The sequence below is a fragment of the Mustela erminea genome, chromosome 6, assembly GCF_009829155.1.
Source record: "Mustela erminea isolate mMusErm1 chromosome 6, mMusErm1.Pri, whole genome shotgun sequence".
Taxonomy (NCBI): domain Eukaryota; kingdom Metazoa; phylum Chordata; class Mammalia; order Carnivora; family Mustelidae; genus Mustela; species Mustela erminea.
In genome coordinates this window covers 46,496,034-46,509,339 of record NC_045619.1, presented here as the reverse complement: position 1 = coordinate 46,509,339, position 13,306 = coordinate 46,496,034, and the positions used below count along the sequence as shown (strand labels likewise).

General features: G+C 39.8%; 1 protein-coding gene across 2 annotated transcripts in view; it reads right to left on the bottom strand.

The window, feature by feature from the left end:
• The window catches only part of PTPRR (protein tyrosine phosphatase receptor type R), a 238,349-nt gene that overhangs the window by 119,866 nt on the left and 105,177 nt on the right, over positions 1-13,306 (bottom strand). Inside the window, exon 1 of one of the 2 annotated variants that reach the window (XM_032347036.1) lies at positions 3,257-3,453. The exons of the other annotated variant lie outside the window; for it this stretch is intronic. The gene's annotated coding sequence lies outside the window, so the exon portion shown is untranslated. Of the gene's footprint in view, positions 1-3,256; positions 3,454-13,306 lie in introns of those variants that run through there. 2 annotated transcript variants of the gene reach the window in all.

Genomic DNA, 13,306 nt, shown 5'->3' with positions numbered 1-13,306 from the left:
CCTGATTATGTTTTCTATCTTGCATCAAACGCTACTTCTCCATTATTCTCATTCTGTGTGCTCGTTCGGTGCCTCCCCACGTAATGTTACTTCCCCTCCCTTCCTTTCCCATTTCTCATGCTGGAGACAGAACACAGAAGCCAAAAAGCTTAAGTACTTGAGTCGAAAATGGCTGGAATTGGGGCCAGGCAGAAACCCTGTATGGACAAAAGCTCGGAGCTCAGGCGCACGAAGCCTGGAAAACGAGGTCAGACAAATTCAGGTTTGCACATCCCGCCCGCCATGAGGACAAAACTGTAATCACAGCCTTGACCGCAGCACTCCTGCCGCTTTTCCAGAAGGACAGAGGAGACATCCGGCCACTCTCTCCAGTAAGGACCGAGACCAAACTTCTAAGTAGCATTTAGGGACGCTGCGAAATAGATGTGCAAGGGTGAAATAATAATCCCCCAAGCTGTGTGTTCGCTAGTCAGCAACTGATAATGTCCCAAACCATCCAACATATAAATGTTACTTTAAAAAAAGGAAGAAATCAGCAATCCTCACAGGCCACCGTGGGTGCTTTATTCCCAATGTGGGTAAAAGAGGGAGATGGCGCCCTCTGATTCTTACACACTCATATTCAACCAACAGGAATATATTCTTTGGGGACTCTCGAGTTTTCCCACGAAGACGCTGGAGCAGGGAGATCCCATGGGCTCTGAAGTGGCGATCTGATTGCAAGGGTGGTTTGGAGGCTAATGACCACGGAAGGGTGCTATAAATTGTCTTTTATTTCCATCCCCCCCACGCCGTGGTTCGTGTTTCACTTCAATGACTACAATAGGATTCTGTGTTTTGCTCTTCTGGTGAACTACAGAATTCGTCAAGAAACATGGTAAAATGAAATGAGGTTTATGGGCATGTGTTTTTGAGATGCAAATAGGAACGCTATGATTTAGTGTCCTTTCAACTTTTATTCTCGGTAATCTTGATACTTCTGTCACAGTGGGAATTAACAATTTTCTGCATAGCTAAAAATGAATAAAGACAGAACATGGGATACATTTTAGTCAATGTTCTCGTGGTTTTTTCATCTGCAGGAAGAGATGGCAAAATAATAAAAAGCATACAATTTTCCACAATGTGTTATTTTAGTTTTTAGCATCCCGAGAACCATCTCATTTCTAGAGAAGAAAGATTCTGAGTGAGGCTCTCTGTGGCATAACTTGGAGGCACAGCATGACCTAGCCAATTTCATCAGTCATCTCTTCCTAGCATTTCCTATAATACTCTTGTTTTTCGTCTTGTTTTCTTTTTCTTTAAGCATGATTGGAGCCATGCTATTTATTAGGATTGCTATATCTGGTCTAATGATTAAATTGTTAAATAGGATTGCATGGATGGATCAGTAAAACAAAGGAGACTATATGTAAGTTATTTCTCCCACTGCAGCTAAATATAGAAAGGGCTAATTTCATACAACACAACCCAGCCCCAATTATCACCTGAGTAATCGATGCTAGCAATTTTTTTTTAAACATTTTATTTATTTATTTGACAGACAGAGATCACAAGTAGGCAGAGAGGCAGGCAGGGATAGAGGGGGAAGCAGGCTCCCTGCTGAGCAAAGAACCCGATGCAGGCCTCGATCCCAGAACCCTGGGATCATGACCTGAGCCAAAGGCTACCCTCGTGCCCCTCGATGCTAGCAATTTAAGAAATAAACTTAAGATTGTGGAAGCTGGGGGCACCTGGGTGGCTCAGTGGGTTAAAGCTTCTGCCTTCGGCTCAGGTCATGATCTTGGGGTGCTGGGATCGAGCCCCGCATCAGGCTTTCTGCTCAGCGGGGAGCCTGCTTCCCCCCCTCTCTCTGCCTGCCTCTCTGCCTACTTGTGATCTCTGTCTGTCAAATAAATAAAATCTTAAAAAAAAAAAAGATTGTGGAATCTGTCAGGGAAGATATGTAGGTATATAAAATTAAGAAGCCACATTTTCTTTAAGGCTTTAAAGTCTACTAAATGACAGATTTAAACACATTTGTCCTCCTCACATTACAGTGTACCTATGCACTAGACATTAAAAGAAAAGCCCTAACAACTGTTGTTTCTCTTTGGTCTAAAATCTTGCTTCTAAATCCTAGATCCTGCTTTGAAATTATTGTCAAGCCATCATTTGACATTATTATCTGCTCATATTTCACACAGGAGACACGCTAAAAAAAAAAATCTGACAACCCTGTATTTCATGGGAAATAGAGACTGACTTCTTGAATCAAATAATATATTTGGGCCATCTTGATGACTGTTTTCTGCAATATTGAATCAGACAGGAAGTTAGACCAATTTTATTATTAAGATGAATTGAAACACCAGATGCACTATTTTTTACTTTGTTATTCATCACCACAGACCGCAGATAAAATCAGAATTATCCATAACTCTGTACCAACACCAGAACCACTATATTATTTTTAAACACTCAAACTAAATTCTAAATGCAATGCTTATGTTTTGAAATAGACTTAAGTGAACTAAATATTGTGTGAGGTTTTTCACCCCAAGACAGCATGGTACAGATAAACTCGTGAATTCATACATAATTCTTAATGAGAGCCACAATTCTTATGAGGACAGTCAAGCTTTAATAATAAGGTTCTTGGTTTACTGGTGGAAAACAACAAAGCTGAGGTTCCCAGTTGGGAATTAGGCCTGGGAGGTCTCATGTCTCTAACTTTCATTCATTGGTCCCCACATCCGATTATAATGGAAGATACTGACTAGTCTTTTAGTGAAGTCTGCATGCAAAGGCAGGGTCCCCAAGATGCAGTTATAATTAAAAAAAATCTAGATTTAGTGACTTATTCTACTTAACTGTTTTCTCTTTCTTGTGACCATAAATGCAAGCTAGGTCATCTTTTCCCCGTCAGTTGAGAACTACATGAACCACAACCAAGAAAATATCCACTCAGTGTCTTTCATATATTTTTCCATTCTGTCCCAGTAGATATATTTGTATTCCGTTCTCTTTAGGATGGATACAAATTTTACAAGAAACTTCTTGTGGTCGTGGTAGGCTCTCTACTATTTAGAGATGTTGAGTAATTGCACGGCATTTTCTTTCCGTTTCCAACTTTGAGGCTAAGGATATTTCCCTAGATATCACACAGATTCTCTGCTGACTCACTCCTGTACAGCCACACGAACAGATAGAGGCAGAAATCTCAATATTTACCCTCTTAACCTCACACCGTTAATGTCACGAAAGATTCACTTACCTGTTTGGAAACCGACTGGGTGTTGTGATGAGTTCGACTTCCATTTGTGCTCTCTGTGCTCTTTCCTCACCATAGCAAGCTGGACTAATGATCAAGATTTCTAAGCTTGTGTGTTGAGATGAAGCCTCATTTCACCACCTGGAGGTAACTGCCTGGTACTATTTCTAGAGTCATTGCTGATCCCAGGTCTACTGTAGCAGCCTGTGCCCTCCCAAGAGACATCCCAGGTGCTTGCTGTTTCGACAGTTCACTAGAATTGAAATTCATAGGGATTTATTTTACAGTGATGCACAAAACTCTAACATGAGAACTTTGTGGACTATAGACAAGATGTGTTGCATGAAGGATTCTCATTTTTTTCTGTCTTTTAAAAATGAGATGTTTACAAGGTGTTTTCATGAGAAAGTTTTTCTACAAGTCTGCTATTTCCTCCAAAATTTTCCTCCTCTGTAGTAGGGACTTTATAGATCTCCTTTCTTTCTTTCTTTTTTTTTTTTTTTAAATTTTTTTTTTTTAATAGATCTCCTTTCAACACTCATCACAACTTGGAAAGCAGGGATTATTATCAATGTTTTTACCAATGGGGAATTTAAAATGATTTAAGTAAAGCCCAAATAATGAATCTGGCATTTAAATACAGGTTGGTCTGACTATAATTGGTGATTTTTTTTTCCACTTCACCATATGCACACTGTTATGACTTAACACAGAGGAATTTCAAATAAATGGCTGTTGTAATTACTATTAGTAATGAAATATTTGGTCTGAAAAATGGGAGGAAGTAAAGATAATTAAGACATGATCTCTGTCTTTAAGGAGCCATCAGTCTGTTAGAAAAAGGGTAGTTGAAATGTTGTAGGGATTTCATGAACTATGGCCTCAAGATACATGGCACAGCTAGCAGGTTGTAATAAAACTTAATCATTTATACATTACTGGTGACATGGTAAGTTGATTTTTTAAAGAATAGCCCACCGTCAAGAGTCTTAAAAAATGTTCATGATGTTTGATCTAGTAATCCCCTCATGCATATTTATCTTAAGGAAGTGGTTCCAATGAATTAAAAATAAATAGACGCCAGGACTTTCTTTGAAACATTACATAAAAAGTCAGGAGCCGCTTAAATGAACATCAGTGCAAAGTAGGTAAGTTCGTTATGGTGCATCAACAGGAGGTGAACTGTGTAATTCTCTCCCTTTGTCCTGCATCCTTAGTCGACCCTCTCTAGTGGGTCTTTCTAATTTGCCTTCAAATGTGCTGCAATATTTCTCATATTACAGGCCGAACAAACCAAAAGATCTCCTTGGCTGGCCACCGTCCCTTTTCCTTAGTCTCCTCTCAAACAAAGGTCTCAAGAGTTGTCGTATTCGTTGTTTCCAGTTCCTCCGTTCCACCTGCCGTTGTCTCTGTATCAGCTCCTGTGACGCTAAACCGTCATCACTGCGTCCAGGGGTCAAGTCTCAGGCTTCGTGCTCCACCTCTCAGCAGCCTTTGCCATAGATGACTCCTTCTCTCTCCCTTGATACTTTCCTTACCAGGCTTCCTTTCCAGGAGGCCACGTCTTCTGTTCTGCCTCTCGTTCGGCAGTCACTCCTTTTCCAATCTTCCTGACTTCCCTACGTTGAAGGGTTATGTGCTCAGTTCTTCACCCCTTTCTTTTTCCTAAACTGCAGTCTCAAATTAATTTGGGCCTCACTCTCAGAGGACTTGTATATCCAGTTGTGTACTTGACATACCCACTTGGATGATGGGAGCATAAACCCTGACAGTTGTTGGGTTTTGTTTTTGTTTTTGTTTTTATTTTTTAAAAAGATTTTATTTATTTATTTGAAGGAGATAAAAAATAGGCAGAGAGGCAGGAAGAGGGAGGGGAGGAAGCAGGCTCTCTGCTCAGCAGAGACTCTGATGTGGGGCTCAATCCTAGGATCCTGGGATCATGACCTGAGCCGAAGGCAGAGGCTTTAACCCACGGAGCCACCCAGGCGTCCCTGTTTTTGTTTTTATTTTTTTTATTTTTTGTAATACAAGTGTCTGACTTGAGCTTTGATTGCCAATGCATCCATTTCAAAAGGGCACCCACTTCTAAGGCGGCAAGCTCCAAAAAACACATTGCCAGCCACATCCATTAGAAAAAGAATGGTGCTGCCTCCCCTTTACTGAGACTCCTTTGTCGGAGAGATCTTGGGTTGATTTCAACCACTGACCATCTGGGTCACTTGCTTTTTCTCTTCCCATTTTTAATTTTTAAGTTTATCAATAAAGAGTAAGTCATAAGACCCTGGGCCACCATCCTACCCCTACCCACAAAGGCAGAGCTCTAGGCCCACGCTCTTTTTCTCTCTCCCCATAAGCTTGCTGTGTGGTCCCACGTGTGCTGTACAATTTCCAGGTCCTATAAGTAATAAACTTTTATTTTTTCAAACTTTCCTGATGGTTGTCACTGTAGAGCATCTTGCAATCATAATAAGGATCACAAGGGCCAGTTCAACCACAACCTTGATTATTGAGAGACTAAGACCAGCACAGCGACTAACTGGATCTTTTCTACACTGAACTCATGATTCCTACCCTACCTCCACCACAGATCTGCTCCTTCTCTAATTTTCTTCCTCTCCATAACTAACAACTTCAATCTTCTGTGTGCTTGGGTTAAAAAATCAGGCATCACTTTTACCTCCTTTCTTTCTCCCATGAGCTACAAGAGCTGGCAAATCCAATCCGCTCTACCTTTGAACAACATTCAGAAGACCATTTCTCATGACCTCCACCATTACCACCCTAACTCCCATCACTTGCACTTGTGTTATGACAATAGCATCCTAACTGGGCTCTCTGCTTCCACTCTACCCTCTGTAGTTTATCTTCTGCACAAAGCCAGATTAATTTTTTAAGCCATAAATTAGATCATGTCAGTACTTTCCTAGAAAACCCTCCAAAGGCCCCACCTGATCTCCCTAACAGCATCCTCTCTTCATGCCTTCCCCCCATTCCAGCCTCTGTCTTTCACCCCCCCCCCCAACTCATTTCACTCCTTCCATTCTGGTCTCCTTGCTGCTTTTCAAACACAGCAAGCTCCCTGTGACCTCATGGCCTTTGTATGTACTGTATTACTGTTAGGAACACTCTCCCTGAGGTATATGCAGGGCTCACACTCTCATTTCACTCAGGTCTCTCCTTGAACACTACCTTTTCAGAGATGCCTTCCTTAATCAGACAGTTTTAAAATACCATCTTTCCTGTAGCTGTCTGCATCCTGACCCCGCTTTCTTTATTTGTTTTTCCTCAGCACTTTCCCTCATAGATGTACAATATTCTCTCCTTATTAGAAGGCATTATTTAAGAAAGCAGGGATGCTGGCTATTTTGCTTCCTGATGATTCACAGAATCTACACAATGCCTGGCTTACATTAGAAGCTCAATAATATCTTTTGAAAGAATACAAGACTAAAACAAGTGCAAAATACTCAGTGAAATAAGCATAATGCCAAGCTGTATACTTTATAACTTTATAAATATGTGAAAATCTATAAAGGGATACAAAGACATTAAAATGATGGTGAGCAATGGTATTTGAATAAAATGTTACATTGTTGGACTAGTTTCCAAGATTTTGAAATTTTAAAATCACCATGTGTGTCTAGGAAATGGTATCAGTTGTCAGTTACAAAGAATGCAGTTGTGCTTTTTTTTTGAGAAATGACTAGGTTCAACCACCTATTTCAGAGAAAAGTAACCATAGTGATTTCAGAGTTGATACCACTCATGGACATTTGAACATTCTCTCCCATATAGCACACCAGTTAAGTGCAGCAATTTGGAGTCAGACGGTCTAAATCTGAAGCCTAGTTATTCCACTTAATAGCTAGATGACATTGGGCTAGTTATTTAATCACTATCAAGGTCAGTATTTTTTTAAGACTTTTTTTTTTTTTTTTAGAGCAATTCTAGGTTCTCAGAAAAATTGAGTAGAAGGTGTAGAGGTTTCCTATATGCCTCCTGCCTCCACACAGGCTAATCTACCCCATTATCAATATCCTCCACTGGACCAGTATACTTGTTACAATTGATGAAACTATATGGACATGTCTTAATCACCTAACTTCATAGCGTACGTGAGGGTTCACTTTTGGTGTTGCCCATTCTGTAGGTTTGGGCAAATGTATAATAAGATATTTTCACTGCTCTGAAAATCCTCTGTGCTCCATCCATTCATCCCTTCCTTTTCCCTAAACCCCGGCCATCCCTGATTTTTTTTACTGTCTCTATAGTTTTGCCTTTTTCAGAATGCCATATAGTTGCATTCATAGGGTATGTACTCTTCTCCGATTGGCTTCTTTCACTTGGTTGGTAATAAGAATTTAAGTTTCCTCCATGTCTTTCCATGGCTTTTTCTCATTTCTTTTTAACCTTGAATAATATTCTGTTGTCTGGAATTACCACAATTTATTTATTTATTTATCTGTTCCCGTACTAAAAGGATATCTACATTGCCTCCAAGTTTGGGCAGTTTTGAATAAAGCTGCTATAAACACCCATGTGTAGGGTTTTGTGTGCTAGGTCATTTTTTGGTACCTTCCTTGGAGGGTTGTTGTGGGGTTTGAGATAGAGCTTCTAAAATTCTTAGCACATTGCCTGGAATATAGTATGCACCCAATAAATGTCAAGATGCATTTTTTTTTTTTTTAATTACTAGCCTGGCCAGGTAGTTTTTCCCTATTTCATAGACAAGGAAACTGAAATCCAAAAACCTTAAAGGACAAAAAATAAGTAGCAAAATCAGAGCTCATAACCAGGCCTTCTTATTCTAGTATATATGCTGCCAAAGTGAGCACCAGGCCTTCTTATTCTAAATCCAACTGTCCTTTTAAGTCATGTGGCCATTCTTCAGAAGGCAAGCAAAGACTAGACTCACTCTGCTTAGTATGGAAAATGCTGCTTTGTCTCTTGGTGAACTTTACTGTCATTTTATTTAAATTACGAATTTATACCAAATTTTATACATATAGCAACTCATATAATATATCCCAAGGTAATTACATTTCTTTACTAATGAACTATTTATCAGTGTTTAAAGGGATGAACAAGATGAGGATGGCTAGTTTAATCAGATATATTGTTTCTAGATCACCTCATAAGCACTAGATGAAAATTCTGGAATCAAACATGGAATTTTAGGAATCTGCATATAACCACATTATTGAAAAACCTTTTGTAAAGGTATCTGTTGAGAAACTTAAGATGCCGAAAATATAGAAGTAACATGAGAATGACCATCGCTTGAAATAACAGTGTGTCCACCTGTAGATTCAGGAAATCTGGCACAACTAGAACACCTAGGACCTAGAAATAACTATGTGTCTGTTTCCATGAGAGGTTAAGAGCTTCTTGGAAAGAAAACTGTGCAAGGGAAATTGAAGATTAGGTCTCAAACGAGGGATTTAACGACAATGGACTCAGTGAAATGAAAGAGGAGGTCTAAACTCATACCAGAACTCTGGAAAAGTTGAGTCCAAAACAAAATAAATCAAAACAAAACATCATTTTGGGAACAGGCACAACCAAGGACCACACAGGAAGGGTTGAAGGAGGTCAGGAAGGGGATTCCCTTTCTCTGGCGATGTACAGAGCAGAGCTTCGGCCTGCGGAGGGCTCAGTCAGCTCATCAGTGCGCCCAGGACTTCAATGAGGAGACTCGGCGGCAGTCAATGAACAGTGTCCTCGGTGCATGTATCAATGAATGGCACCAGCATCTGTGCTGGAAGCTTCCTAGGGACACAGGCAGGTATCAGCATGACCGACAGCTACGGCAACTTCAAGACCCAGGAGACCCCAGAACAGGTGACTCCAGGGAGCAAGGACGAAGACTTTTCTCTCCTGTATGTCTTGCAAAACAAAAAGAACTGTGCATATGAGAAAGCCAACATCTAGGGATTCTCAGCAAATATCGGGGTGGGAAAATTGAAGAAGGCTTAAGATCTGGTTACTAGTCGGTGCTGGTATATGGGGAGGCTGGCAGCAGGGAGACTGCCAGTAATCTCTGTTACAATGAATCTTATGACCACACTGGTATGGCTAGGGCAATATGGTGGTGTTTTTTTTTTTTTTAATTTAGGGCCACGACATACTCCAGTATGCTATTCTCTTTGTCACTTTTCTTTTCTTTTTAGATTTTATTTATTTATTTGACAGACAGAGATCACAAGCAGGCAGAGAGGCAGGCAGAGAGAGGGGGGAGGCAGGCTCCCCGCTGAGCAGAGCCCGATGCGGGGTTGGATCCCAGGACCCTGGGATCATGACCTGAGCCAAAGGCAGAGACTTCAACCCACTGAGCCACCCAGGTGCCCCTCTTTGTCACTTTTCAATTGCTTTACTCTTTGTCATCATTCAGGTCTCAGTTTAAATGACCCTTCCATGGGGGTTCTTTTATGACACATGCCCCATTTGTGATTTAAATTTATTTAAATTTCTTATTCCCTAAGCTGAAATTCACTCTAAAGATGGCGGCTATTGGTATCACTCAGAATCTCAAGAAAGTTCAAATAAATAATCAAAATGTTGGGACAGCTTCACAAGAGAAATAATAAGAACTGAGTTCAATCTTTAATAATTTCCTAACAAGCTACAAATAAAAATTTCACAGTAAGTCCAGAATGAAATAACAAAAAATTTCATTCACTGAATGTGTGAGAATAAATTCACATTTGTTATTAACTCATCAGAATTCTATGGAGTATATTACTTTTCAATTTTGAATTACCATATAATAAAAATGCAGCAGCATTCATTATTCATATAACCATTACAGTGTATATATCATTTCTATTTGTATTACATTAACCTAGAGAAATATATGAGAACCACAAAATTTATTACTCCCTTGACTCCAAATGCAATGATCAAGTTTCATTATTTATTAACATCAGTAGAATCATTCCTGAAGGAAAAAGAAAAAAAAAGCTTAAGTATTTCTGGTAGGCAGAAGTATTTTATTTATTTATTTATTTATAAAGATTTTATTTATTTATTTGACAGAGAGCACAAGTAGGCACAGCAGCAGGCAGAGAAAAAGAGAGGAAAGCAGGCTCCCTGCTCAGCAAAGAGCTCGATGCGGGGTTCAATCTCAGGACCCTGAGATCATGACCTGGGCCAAAGGCAGAGACTTAACCCACTGAGCCACCCACGCACCCCAGGCAAAAGTATTTTTTTGATATGCTTTCTTTACAGTATTTAATTTTTGAGTACTGAAGACTGTCATATACTTTGAGGAAGACAATTGCTAAGTAACAAATCTTTAAAAATATATTATTGAGCTCTATGCTCCAAATGCATTTATTAGATATTTATTTATTTATTTATATTTGAGAGAGAGTATGAGAGAGGGGGAGGAACAGAGGGTGAGGGAAAAGCACACTCCATGCTGAGCATAGAGCTTGATGTAGGGCTCTATCCCATGACCGTGAGATCATGACCTGAGCTGAAATCAAGGGTCTGATGCTTAACTGACTGAGCCACCCAGGTGCCCCAAAATGTATTTATAAGATACTTAATAACAGATAATCTATCTTCCATTTCATCTAAACATCCTAAGGTAGGCACAAAAAAGTGAGTTTATGTGAATCTCTCCAGAGTATACAGGCATTTTTTACATTACCCCTTTCCTAACCTTGTAAACACAGACAGTGAATTAGATCTAACCAAGTGCCAATATGCATCTTAAAGGTCAAATAGATGAATGAGTTGTAAATAGGGGTTTTGGTTTATTATAATCAATAATTTTATTAGCTCTGAATCATGAAAACTAAGGAAAATTATATGCATATCAATAAATTATTAGATTCCTGCTATGAATCTGAAAAAGAATTACCAAGATAAAAAACAGCAGTTGAGAATTTACATTGTTAGGTGATCATAGAAACCACCAAATAAATTAAAAACTAAATTAAATGCCACATAGACTCTGTCTTCACATTTAAAAAAAATCAAGCATGATTTTTAAAAAATGTAACTAAGTTGTCTGATCAGGATCACAGAGAATGCATTCTATAATAAGCATTAAGTACTCAAGGAGTATGAGTAAGTCATGTCCCTCTCTTTGCTCTTCACTCTTTCCTCGGGCCTGCTGCTTGTTTGTTTCCATGGCTTGCAATGGAGGTTTACTTGATTCACTCAGCAAATATTTACTGAACTTCTAATATATGCCAAATACTGTATACACTGGGCATACAATGGTTATGAAGTCACCATCTTGCCCTTCAGTCCTTTCCTGTTTTATAAAAGGCAAATCTCTCCACTTGTGCTCCCATCCTCTGACACAGTCTCAAGAGTTTTCTTCCTCTTCTGTCTTCCACGTCAAGAGTTCCTTCCTGGGGCACCTGGGTGGTTCATTTTGTTGGTTGAGAGTCTGCCTACAGCTCAGGTCATGATCTTAGGGTCCTGGAATTGAGCCCCATATCGTGCTCCCTGCTTAGCGGGGAGCCTGCTTCTCTTTTCCCACTCCCCCTGCTTTTCCACTCACTCTCTTTCTCTCTTTCTCTGTCAAATAAATAAATAAAGTAAAAAAAAAAAAAAAAAGGAGCTCCTTCCTCACTACTGGATTATTCCTACAAGTATATAAATATGTACAAGCCATCTTGAAAATCAGACCTTCATGGAGTTCCCATCTCTCTCTACCGATGGCCCATGTCTTTGTTCCCCATCTCATTAAATATTTTCAAGCAAATCCTCTAGAGTCTCTGCTTAATCCTTATCCCTATTTCACTCTTCAGCCGCTCTCATTTAACACTGACTTAATCTTGCCCAGCTCACCAATGACCTCCAAGTGCCAGGTCCAACAGACATGTACATATCCTCACCTCATTCTCAGCAGCTACTTGACTATATTTTTCTTCCTGAAACTTTCTACTCTTAGCTTCTGAGCCATCACATTATCCCAGATTTTCTCCAGCTTCTGTGATGCTCCTTCTCACTTCCATTGCTGATTCTTCTTTGGTCCATCTTCTAAATGCTGGTGGGATTTAGGGTTTCTTCCTAGACATCTTCTATTTTTAATCTACCTTTAAGGAAATATTTATTAAGTACCAGACTTTACACATTATTCGTAGGCTGATACTTCTCAAATGTCTACCTCCAGCCAGTCTTTCCCCTGAGTCCCATAGACTCATGAGTCTAAGTGCTACCTGATATCTCCAAGGGGATGTCTGGAAGGAATCTCAAATTTAATATGTCCAAACTTGAGATTCTGATTATTCTTAAATCTTAATTTTTCTAAGTTTCTCATTTTAGTAAACTGAACTACAAAAGATAACAACCTAAGAAGCACTTGTGAATCCTTCCTCCCCCTCATCTACCCTCATCTACCAGCTTACTGCCTATCAGAGGTGCAGAGGAAACACGATGGCCACACTGGAATGTGCTGCTTCAGTGAACAGCTGAAGACTGCAGGGGACGTGGCACACATGATGGTTTGGCTCTTTTGCCTAAACCTAACAGAGAGGAGTCAGGACAGAACAGCTGGGTGTATGATCTGGACCCTCCCTACCTCTCCTAATTGGTCTGAACCATTTTTTCCCCTTGCCCCTTACAATTCAGCCATGCCGTTCTCCTTTCTGGGCTGTGATGGTAGAGCTGGATGGTGAAATCCCTGAGCACTTACAGAATGAGATACCGTATCAGAGAGAGACAGGAGACCAATTGACACCCCTGACCATGGGAAGGGCAGAAAGGGATGGGGCTAAGGGGATGAAAAAGGAAAAAACATAAAATTTTATAACAATTAATCATAAAAGCTAATGCTTAGGTAGCACTCACTGTACTTCCATCACTCTAAGAGCTTACCCTTAATACACTGACCTGATTAATCTTTGTGAAGAACTCATGAGATACGTACAATTATTATCCCCATTTACTAACGAGAAAACTAAGGCTCAAAAATATTAATGACTTTTTCAAGATCACATATCTATTAGACATGAACATTATGCTCCTACAAACACACACACACACACACACACACACACACACACACACACAGGATTCATTAACATGGAGAAG